Raw genomic sequence first — 12,562 nt, 5'->3', positions numbered from 1 at the left:
TGGTGAGAGATCTGGAGAATGTGTTGACCAGGGCAGCAGTCGAACATTTTCTGTATCCAGAAAGGCCCGTACAGAAACTGCAACATGCGGTCGTGCATTATCCTGCTGAACACGGATGCGACCATCATAATGCTGTAAACAGAACCTGGATTCGTCCGAAAAAATGACGTTTTGCCATTCGTGCACCCAGATTCGTCGTTGAGTACACCATCGCAGGCGCTCTTGTCTGTGATGCAGCGTCAAGGGTAACCGCAGCCATGGTCTCCGAGCTGATAGTCCATGCTGCTACAAACGTTGTCGAATTGTTCGTGCAGATTGTTGTTGCATTGCAAACGTCCCCATCTGTTGACTCAGGGATCGAGACGTGGCTGCACGATCCGTTACAGCCTTGAGGATAAGATGCCTGTCATCTCGACTGCTAGTGATACGAGGCCGTTGGGTTCCAGCACGGCGCTCCGTATTACTCTCCTGAGCCCATCGATTCAATATTATGCTAACAATCATTGGCTCTCGACCAACGCGAGCAGCAATGTCGCGATACGATAAACCGCAGTCGCGATAGGCTACAATCCGACCTTTATCAAAGTCGGAAACGTGATGGTACGCATTTCTCCTCCTTACACGAGGCATCACAGCATCGTTTCACCAGGCAACGCCGGTCAACTGCCGTTTGTGTGTGAGAAATCGTTTGGAAACTTTCCTGATGTCAGCACGTTGTAGGTGTCGCCACCGGTGCCAACCTTGTGTGAATGCTCTGAAAAGCTAATCATTTTCATATCACAACATCTTCTTCCAGTCGGTTAAATTTCGCGTCTGTAGCACGTCATCTTCGTGGTGTAGCAATTTTAATGGCCAGTAGTGTAATTCCAAAGATTGCAAAGGCTTCCAAATGCGAGAATTATCGTACAATCAGCTTAACAGTTCGTGCATCCAAGTTGCTCATAAGAATAATATACAGAAGAATGAAAAAGAGAATTAAGAATGTGTTAGAGGAGGATCAATTTGGCTTTAGGAAAGCTAAAGGCACCAGAGAGGCAGCTTTGACGTTGCTGGTAATGGAAGGCACAGTAAAGAAAAGTCAAGACATGTTCATAGGACATGTCGACCTGGAAGAAGCGTAAAATGACAATGTAAAATGGTGTAAGATAATCGAAATAATCAGGAAAGTCGGGGTTAGCTGTAGGGAGAGACGAGTAATACACAACAGGTACAAGAGTCAAGAGGGAATAATAAGAGTGGAAGACCAAGAACGAAGTGCTCAGATTAAAAAGGGTGTAAGACACGGATGTAGTCTTTCGTCCGTACTGTTCAATCTACACATCGAAGAAGCAATGATGGAAATGAAAGAAAGGTTCAAGAGTGGAATTAAACTTCAAGGTGAAAGATATCAATGATAAGAGTCGCTGATGACATTCCTATCCTCAATCAAAGTGAAGATGAATCACAGGTTCTGCAGAATGGAATGAAGATTCTAATGAGTAGCTATATAGACGCATTAACGACATTTGCAAAGTTTAATGTTTTCTGTGAAATGTAACAGACGAAGCTCTTTGGGTCGTTTTTCTTCTGTGAAAAAGACTGTGACGCGTATCTCTTACCTTGATGTCTTGCTATTGTGGGTGCTTCCCCAACTGACTGCTGATTCCGTGACGTCCATCTTCCAACAAGACGGAGCACCCGGTCACTGGAGCATCGATGTCCATCGCTACCTAAACAACGAATTTCCCTAACGCTGGATTGGGCATAGTCGTAAGGTGAAGTGGCTCTGTTCCCTTGTCCCCCCCCCCTTTCCTTCCCCCTCCTCCCAGTTCGCCTGACCTAAAGTACACTAGAACACCACAGACAACTCATCGGCGCTGCCGTGATGACCACTGGCAGGATGTTGCTACGTAAGATGTGGAGCACATTCGGCTGCCGCTTCGACATGGGTCGTGTGACCATAAGGAAGCTCTCAGAACATTTTTAGAGTGCAGAATGCAAACTTGGTGAGTTCATGCTTCGATTCATGCATCAGTCATATTTATAAATGCAATACTTCAAAAAATATAAAGCTTGAAAACAAACGAATCATTTCCAAAAGCCTGTTCTAATCAGGATAATATTTCATATTGAATTCAATGGAGGTACATTCGCAGTTACCTCGCAAATAGCTCATTTTCGGAACGTTGTTGACTGGAAATTTTTTACCTTATTTTTGTATAATTTCACAGTGTCAGTTTTCGCTATTAATTATGATGCTCTCCGTATTTTCTGAGGCGCATTTCTCGACTGAATTCCATCCATGCGTTACCACCTGGTTGATAGCATGTACTAGTATATAAGTGGTTAATTCGACACTGTGGTGTTATCGCCTCGCTAATTTTTTGCTCTGGATCAACAAAGGCCTGTGTTGTACCCCACGTTTCTCTTGAATGCTAGTCTGAACAACTTGTTCCGTACACTGTGCGGTCCAGTGTGTCATCTTAACGTCTTGTCAAAACGTCCGTCAAAGAAAGCTTCCCAAACTTTCCCTTTACTGTAATATTGTAAACAGTACTTTACGGTTTACTTTCATAAAATATGTGAACTTCTACTCACTATGTCTGTGTTACGGAAGTTTCATCAAAAATCAAAGAAAGAGGCTGGTATTTCACATGCGGTTCCGAGAGACAGTTTAAAAAACTATCCATGTAGTAATTCGGCGCTATAGTTGACACGCCATATTAAACTATTGTACACTGTAACTGTGTCATGGTCGGACAGTAACAATAAGAAACAGCTCTCCGGTCTGAAAATATTAACTATGTGTGCTGTCGTCAATTTTACGGTGTCTAATTTCATTTGAGACACACATCAGTTTGTACTGTAAAAACATCAAATTATTCCAGTGATGTTCCTGATAAAATAGTGTTTATTTAAATTTCGATGTTTGTTGTGATCAATAGCAACATGTTAAGAACGAGCACGAGTGTCAATGTTCTGATACACGCGGGAGTGAAAATCGTGAGACAGAGTCACGCGAACGGACTTGTTAAATTAAAACTATAGGTGGAGTAAAGCAGAATTCTGTTAATAAATCTTTGACAACAGGAAATAGTGGATGATGTTACTAGTTGACTTTGAAATTTCATCAACATGACCTTTATATCTTGAATCAAATACACAATATATTCTACATGCGTTACACTCTGACCACCATAAGATTGCAGCGATGCCGTTACACGTTCTGCGATCTGGTTAACGTGAGATCCAATGGTGCTGGCAGTCGATTCAAAATAACTATTCTGGTTATGAATTACCAGCAGGCTGTGTAAGGCTGTTTTTATCCTAAATGTATTTTTACTGTTTTTCTTAAGCATGACTAATATCTTCATTGACGCTTCAGACCATTAACAGACTTAGGAGCAGATAGATTTGAAAGAAGTGAATTTAAGCTAAAGTTGGAAGTTGGAGTATAGCAGTCACTTTTCAAGTGAATAAATGCAGAATTATCATTAGGTAAGTTTTTCATAAATACTTTAATTACAGGGTGCGTCATATATTCTCTTAAACGAATAGTGAGAGAAAACGCTTGTGTGTACGCCTGATATGTATGCTGCCCGGTGTACCGATCAGCAGAAATGGTTGCAGTGTATATAGTGTTGCGGATTTCGCTCACTTGCCTAACCACGTCGCTCTTCAGCCTTCGGGCAACGGGCACTTCAAATAAATTTTACTACTCTAACTTAACACTTATCAAGTGTTCTACACGAGTGGAGAGCCGGTACGAAGGCAGGTGTGTGGCGCTTTCACCACACAGAGAGGGGGAAGATTCGTTGCAACGCTGTAAATTTTCTTCCGGCAGCCTACACAGGGTGTCAGCTGATGGCACGCTACATAAACATAATTCCACAATTAATTGCTTTCTTGGTAACGTGAAAGCACAGACACACACACACACACACACACACACGCATTTCGTCATTGATCATGACGTAGCTCCTTTCTTTAAATACCATGAATGTCCAATGTTTCGTCTTTTGAACAATAAAGATCTGGTTTATCAAACGAATTTTTGCATTGCTCAGAACAACTGGTTCAAAACTTATTCAAACCTAATTTTCTTTCGTTGTACAGTCTACTACAGCGTTATAAATTATGTATATAATTGAAATAAATGAAGATGAATACTTAAGCTATTAATAATTTTAATGCATCTGCAAAATCTTACAAAGTCATAAGAACCTGGAATCAGTACTTACATATCTCGCTGTCCGACGTAGATGACTCGCATTCAGGAAGATTTATAACGAAAGGTTCCATGATCGTGTCCTACCAATTTACCTACGGTACTATTCATCCTCCACCGAGCGAGGTGGCGCAGTGGTTAGACACTGGACTCGCATTCGGCAGGACGACGGTTCAATCCTAAATCGCTCCAGGCAAATGCCGGGATGGTTCCTTTCAAAGGGCACGGCCGACTTCCTTCCCTGTCCTTCCCTAATCCGATGAGACCGATGACCTTGCTGTCTGGTCTCCTTTCCCAAAACAGCCAACCAACCAACCAACTATTCATCCTCCAGTTTTTCTGTGTATCTTACGCAAGTCGCCAGGCAGATATTGAGATGCTGTTATTTCCTCCTCTGTCCTGTGTCTCAGCATCAGTAGTTTTAAACGTAATGATCTTTTCCGCAATATATGCCTTTACCCGAGCTCATACCAGCTCGATTGGGTTGCAATGACAATAATATGGGGGTAACAACACTTTGTGCACGCTGCTTCAAAATTTCGTCTGCCTTACAAACTCTTATGGGGGTCTACGGACAATAACAAGAACCAGAAATTCTGATCTGATATGTGACAAACTATGAGGTATTCCATAAGATGGCAACTGTGCAAAGCTGTCTGCATCTTTGGAACTCGTATTTGGGGCTTTGTTTACTTGCACTGAGCGGATGGTTGCATTAGTCAGGATAATAACCGAACACGCAGAGATTTACGGCAACAATGGTTCTTTAAACCGCGATTTAAAGACACTGTACTTCATTTCAGAATGGTATTCTTCAGAATTCTTAGCCTTTGGCGTCTTAAAAATGAGCTTACTCTTGGGAGTAATACCAGTTTCTACTTGAAAACAACTGAGCCATGGATTTTGATCGATGCCTTAGCGTCGCTGGATATTCTCTGAACGGTTCTCAAACCACAGGCCTCAGCTGTCTGCTTCTGCCATTTGGCAAAGGGAAGACACGCACTTGTGCCGTCGTGGATTCAGCGGAAGATTGTCTTTTCCTCTCGCTTGTTTTTGCAGACTTGGCGTGATTACTTACCATCGTTAATAAAGAACATTACGAGAGCAAAATAATCACTCAGTACATAATACTAGACTAAAATAAACAGTAAGTTCTACGAACACAGCACGACCCGCACAGAACGAGGACGGGAACATCAGTGATGCGCGATTGGCTGTGAGTCACATGGTAAAATTATGCTTGCTTTTGCGCATTCGACCTTGACATGACTTCATAGATGCACTCCTCTATACAGTAATCATTTACTGTCTAGTTCAACACAACCAAAATTGATGAACATCTAACGTAACAGCTAAAATTTGACAAAAATTTTATAAAAAACAATACAATTTAACAGTTCCCATAAAAATCGATATTTGAGATTTTTTCAAAGTATGGTAAATGTTTTTGATCAATTGTTAAAAAACATGAAATAATAGGAATTAACTAAAGAAACTAATGGTATATTAATGAATGTTTACAATAGTTGCAACGACTATAATATTCAGAAGCTGTTGGAAAATTTTATGTTCTTTTGACAAAGACAATTAAGAAAGGCGGGAATCCACTTTGGGTTTTCAGTCCGCTGTTGTATGGATGGCCTTGGCGCAGAGTGTCACGGAAAGAACGAAAATGTGACAGTCGCAGGCACTGTAACCTGTGTCATATCTGGGGATGTATATATTTTGTAAGTGCTGAAGCTTTGCATGCTCGAGTAAACGTTGTTGTGGCAGTGGCATTTGTGTCGTAAAAAGCTTTGCTTGCTCGAGTGAAAGTTGTTGTGGCAGTGGCATTTGTGTCGTAAAATCATCTCCGGAAATTGCTGGTTTTGGGAAATCAAGATTATCCAACGATACTTTATGGTTTAATTTGGAGCGAACTCTACGTTAAGAAAAATAACTACCGCAGGCAACATGGTAGTAATAAATTGGTTCCACCTCAAGGTAGACGCGAAGAGCCTTTGCAGTCATCATCCTCTAGTTTTCAGCCACAACAGCTACAGTAAAAAAGCAAGAACTTTTATTAAATATAAGTGAATAAAACTGCACTGAATGTTACACTCCAAACTGCATAGCTATTATTGAATTGAATAAGTTACTTAAATTTTCTCTTAAATCCATTATACTAAAGTCAAAAATATAACCCTATTTCCTTGTCACAATTTTTAACAATTTTGTTTAAATGTAAGTAGTCAGAAGGTAGAACAAAATTTCCGGAGTCACGACACTAGAAAGTTGTCGCAATTGAACCTTATGTTTTTGATGTTGGAAAAGACAGCGTCAAGTATATTTGTATTCAGGTAATATTTACTGATCGCATTGCTAACTTAATGTTTACTGGTCGTATTGCCAAATTACTTGCTGATATTGATCCTTAGATTAATTTCACTAATTTTCTAGTTATTTTATTTTATTAATTCGTAACAGCAAAATTTAAAGATGGTTGCCATCAAGCTATGCTTTAAAAGCATAAGCTGCATCCCTCTTGATTCCAAGTCGAACACAAAAAATAGTTATAAAAAGTAAATTCATTTCAGTAATAGGTATAAAGCTTCTGAAAGAATAAAGTGAAATTGCTCATTCTGAGCTATCGACACAAGTCTTTGTAGAGTTAGTATCATTTACAGAGGAACTGAGGAACTGTCGTGTTCATCTTTTGAATCTGCAGCTCTTGTTCTTTCTTTCCGCATTTGCAGTTAAATAATACAATATGAGTTCCTCTTTTTTACAAACACACTGGTTTTTTCTTTTTACTCAAACATGTTTCAGTACCTCTGTGCATCATCATTGGGTTTTTGTTTATTGAAAACTGTAAAAAGTGGAAGTATTTTAGGTTACAACTTATTTAACAATGTGAGGCCTAAGTAAAGTTTCTGTTAGTTTTGGTTCTTACCGTGATTTCACATTACATGGTTTAGCAGGACCAACTGTATGGCGTCCTGCACTGATAGCTGTTCATCTGCAAACCAAACGCTGTAAATGTACGTTTTATCGGCGAATTAACACATATCATGCTTTTTAAAAAATGTGATTTTGGCGTGTCAATGTTTTTCACATATAACTGTTACTACTCACGTTTTGTTGAGACTGATCCTTTTTCACACACGTATTAATGTACTTTGTATAGTTTCTTTCTTTATAAAAGCCTTTTTACTTCGCAAAGAACTGTGAGCACTATGTTGCTGTGTTTCGTGACGCCGTTGGCGTTCATTACTCGTGTGGCAAGATCATACCTATCTACAGTCCATTCGCTAATGTGATGATGATAAGACGACAAGGCAGGCAATGAAGTGATTATTCAGTGAAATATCCTTTGTTGTGAGTGGAAATTACTGTAAATCGGGCCCCGTTATCCTCATCGCGCTTTGGAGGGGTCGACGTGATCGACAAGTAATTGAATATTTCTAGGGCCAGCAAAATAGTAACAGCTATAAAATGCAGATTAAATGCCAGTGGTCAACGGAGCGACAAAAGCCGTCAGTTTACTGGGAAGAAGAGGGCTTCGTGTTAGACGACTTTTTGTGATTATGTGAGGCAGCGGCCGTGTTGCTCACTGCGTTTCCGTCTGAAAGGGCAATACAGTGACCTGTTTTTTCGTAGCGATACATTCGTTGAAACATTGACTTTCCAGTAATTGAATATCGTATCCTGTACCATGTTAAATATCTCTGTAAGCGAACACATCTACTATATTAGCTAATAATTTCTATTTTCGTAGTCAAAAAGAAATACTTCCCCCACTGCGAAAACCTCAAAAAGCGATTCGTGCACTTCAAAAAATTAGGCGAATCGGTCACACGTGGAATCAGTGGGTTCGGTTACAAATACCAGACGGTACTTATAGCATAATTATACTCCACAAATAACAACTATGTGCAAAGTGGCTGTCGCTTAAAGGATTGTATTAAATGCAACTTTTCGTTGTTGACTGATAACTAACAGGTTCTAGCGTACAGAATATATAAAGAAAGCAAAATTTCATGAAAAAGTAAAGATCTTTTAGTATCTGTATTCAACAAAATTTTCAAGCATATGTCTAGAGCACGCTCTGGTTTTCTCACTGTCGTGGGTGTCTTGATGGATTTATGGAAGAGGACTGTAGTCGACCTTCTTGAATTCTGTAACGAGTGACTTTTCTCGTCGAAGGTAAGGAGGAACTATAGTGCTTAGTGCAGCAGGTTTAAATGAAAATGAATTCAACCTAAGTGATAGCAGGAAAGAGGAGTGGGCCATACAGGCACCCCCTGCCGTTTATAATATGTCTTGCTTCGCCACCACACCGCCTGGAGTTTACAAACCTTAAAAAATCTGGCCTACTCTAAACAGAACATGAAAGGACTGCGACACATGTACTGATTCACTGTGTACATGGATAAAAATAACTTCTTCCAAGTACGACTGTGGCCCTTGTAGGCAAACTTTAAAGATATAGTTGAAGGTCGCCCACTGACAGACTTCGCTGAGGACCGGTCCGAATTCTTGCACACTACCGAAAGGGAGGCAGAATAATACGTTGATATCTCGCTGTAGTTGACTTCCCATATATTTTGTGGATGTATATACGGGGTGGTCCACTGATCGAGACCAGGCCAAATATCTCACGAAATAGGCATCATACGAAGAAACTACAAAGAACGAAACTTGTCTAGTTTGAAGGGGGAAACCAGATGGCGCTATGGTTGGCCCGCTAGATGGCGCTGCCATACGTCAAACGGATATCAACTGCGTTTTTTTAAAAATAGGAAACCCCATTTTTTATTACATATTCGTGTAGTACGTAAAGAAATATGAATGTTTTAGTTGGACCACTTTTTTCGCTTTGTGATGGATGGCGCTGTAACAGTCACAAATATATGGCTCACAATTGTAGACGAACAGTTGGTAACAGGTAGGTTTTTTAAATTAAAATACAGAACGTAGGCACGTTTGAACATTTTATTTCGGGTGTTTCAATTTGATACATCTACCTTTGTCAACTTATTATTTCTGAGAACGCATGCTGTTACAGTGTGATTACCTGTAAGTACCACATTAATGCAATAATTGCTCAAAATGATGTCCGTCAACCTCAATGCATTTGGCAATACGAGTAACAACGACATTCCCCTCAACAGCGAGTAGTTCGCCTTCCGTAATGTTCGCACATGCATTGACAATGCGCTGACGCATGTTGTCAGGCGTTGTCGGTTGATCACGAAAGCAAATATCCTTCAACTTTCCCCACAGAAAGAAATCCGGGAACATCATATCCGGTGAACGTGCGGGCAATGGTATGGTGCTTCGACGACCAATCCACCTGTCATGAAATATGTTATCCAATACCGCTTCAACCGCACGCGAGCTATGTGCCGGACATCCGTCATGTTAGAAGTACATCGCCATTCTGTCATGCAGTGGAACATATTGTAGTAACATCGGTAGAACATTACGTAGGAAATCAGCATACATTGCACCATTTAGACTGCCATCGATAAATTGGGGGCCAATTATCCTTCCTCCCATAATGCCGCACCTTACATTAATCCGCCAAGGTCGCTGATGTTCCACTTGTCGCAGTCATCGTAGATTTTCCGTTGCCCAATAGTGCATATTATGCCGGTTTACGTTACCGCTGTTAGTGAATGACGCTTCGTGGCTAAATAGAACGCGTGCAAAAAAATCTGTCATCGTCCCGTAATTTCTCTTGTGCCCAGTGGCAGAACTGTACACGACGGTCAAAGTCGTCGCCATGCAATTCCTGGTGCATAGAAATATGGTACGGGTGCAATCGATGTTGATGTAGCATTCTCAACACCGACGTTTTTGAGATTCCCGATTCTTGCGCAATTTGGCTGCTACTGATGTGCGGATTATCCGCGAAAGCAGCTGAAACACCTTCTTGGGCATCATCATTTGTTGCAGGTCGTGGTTGACGTTTCACATGTGGCTGAACACTTCCTGTTTCCTTAAATAACGTAACTATCCGGCGAACGGTCCGAACACTTGGATGATGTCGTCCAGGATACCCAGCAGCATACATAGCACACGCCCGTGGGAATTTTGATCACAATAGCCATGCATCAACACGATATCGACCTTTTCCGCAATTGGTAAACGGACCATTTTAGCACGGGTAATGTATCACGAAGCAAATACTGTCCGCACTGGCGGAATGTTACGTGATACCACGTACTTACACGTTTGTGACTATTACAGCGCCATCTATCTCAAAGCGAAAAAAGTGGGCCAACTAAAACATTCATATTTCTTTACGTGCTACATGATTATGCAATAAAAAATAGGGGTTCCTCTTTTTTTAAAAACGCAGTTCATATCCGTTTGACCTATGACAGCGCCATCTAGCGGGCCAACCATAGCGCCATCTGGTTTCCGCCTTCAAGCTAGACGAGTTTCGTTCTTTGTACGTTTTTCGTTTGATGCTTATTTCGTGAGATATTTGACCCAGTCACTATCAATGGACCACCCTGTAGTTTATCTACTTGTCTACCTATTCTTTTTTTTTTATTTCTATACTCACAGGAAAAATATCGCAGCACTAAGAAGAAGCAGTGAACCATAAAGGGAAGTCGGTAGGTGTGCTTCTACCTGTGAAAACAGATATCTATTCATGTTTCGTGCCACTCGCATAAGAGTGCCGCTACTAGCGCCACTAAGATGATGCAAATCAGGTTTGCTTTAAATACACGCTGTAACGGCCCTGAGCGTTATTTATCCTTAAGGTTGGACGTATGGAGTTGATGTTCGCCCAGAATGCCTTTAAGGTGACAAGGAGGCCATCATCAACATTTCACTGCGTTAGAACTAGCTCTTGTAATGGGGCTCCGAGCCAAACACCTTGGAGCGTGCATTCCACTGACCCCAAACCACCACCGTTTGTGGTTTCAATATGTAAAGCAAAAAGCTGCATCTGCCCTGGTGCCAGTGATGGCCGTATGTTGGTTAGAAGGAGGACCTACACTCAACCTGTCTGCGTGCTAAACACACTCGACCTACAACTGGATTTATGGCCAGCGGAGCGATTTCTTATGATACGAGGAGCACTCTCGTGCTTATCCCACCCACCCTGGCTTCAAATTTGTTGATTCGACCTGTTATCCTGCCGTTCATGGACGGAATTTCAGGAATTTTTTCCAATACCATAACGTTCACCAGCACATCTCAGTTGTAACCCAACATGGTCAACAGGGTGTCGAGATGTTGCCTTGGCCTGATCGATCACCTAATCTGTCTCCAGTCGAGCACATAAGGGACGTCATCGGACGACAATTCCAGCGTCACCCACAAACAATATTAGCCGTCCCTATGTTGACAGACCAAGTGCAACAACCATGAAACTCCATCCCACAAACTGATATCTGCCAACTGTACAACACAATGCATGCACGTTTGCATGTTTGCATTCAAGGTTCTGGTCGTTACACTGCTTAGTAATGTACCAACATTTTACATCTGTAATAACTTATCTCACGTTAGTATTAAGCAGTAATCATGCAAGGTTAATCGCTTAAATATGTTACCTAGACAAATGTATTTCCGAAATTACATTACTCTACATTATTTATTTTTTGGTGCTGCTATTTTTTTCCGTCAGTATTAGTGACCTGCCAGTCTTACATACATTCTTAACGTGTGTATCGTAGACTAATTATGTGTAATTAATTCACGTGGTGTACTATGCCATACGCTAAATAAATAAATAAATATTGCTATATCCTAAGGGAAACTATAGACGGTCCAACAAATATACAAATATTAAATAAATCAATAGCGTTGGCGATAGAATTACAACCATGGGGAAAATCATGAAACGAGAGAAACCCCAGTGAGTGTACAAGATAGTATCACAATCAAACTGAATAACAGTACTGTGACCATAGTTCGCAACTTTAAACTATATTTAATAATCACTTTGGAAGTGTAGTAGCAAACTTAGCATCAAACACCTCAGTTGAAGAAGCAAGGCAATATGTTAAATATTCTAATCAATTTCCTGAACTTAATGGAATTATAAAAGGTCGTTTAAAACTGATGTTGACTGAATGCAGAATAAAATTAAGAACAATTGTTGTAAGTTCATATAGTAATAAGTTATGAACATTGTGTTATATGTGATCCACCCCAAAAAAATATTTTTAATTGGGGGTCATGTGATATAAATCTAGATTATAACCGTCGAATTTCCTTTCTCACATTTATCTCCAAACTATACTCAACAGTAATGTTACATGTAACGACGAAGAATTTACTTGATTCGAGCTAGAGTGTAAGGAAAGGGTGCTCGAGTGAGAATGCGATGAATACATAAACTCATAAAAC

This window comes from Schistocerca piceifrons, chromosome 1 (assembly GCF_021461385.2).
Source record: "Schistocerca piceifrons isolate TAMUIC-IGC-003096 chromosome 1, iqSchPice1.1, whole genome shotgun sequence".
Classification (NCBI taxonomy): domain Eukaryota; kingdom Metazoa; phylum Arthropoda; class Insecta; order Orthoptera; family Acrididae; genus Schistocerca; species Schistocerca piceifrons.
Note: the sequence above shows the minus strand (reverse complement) of the source record.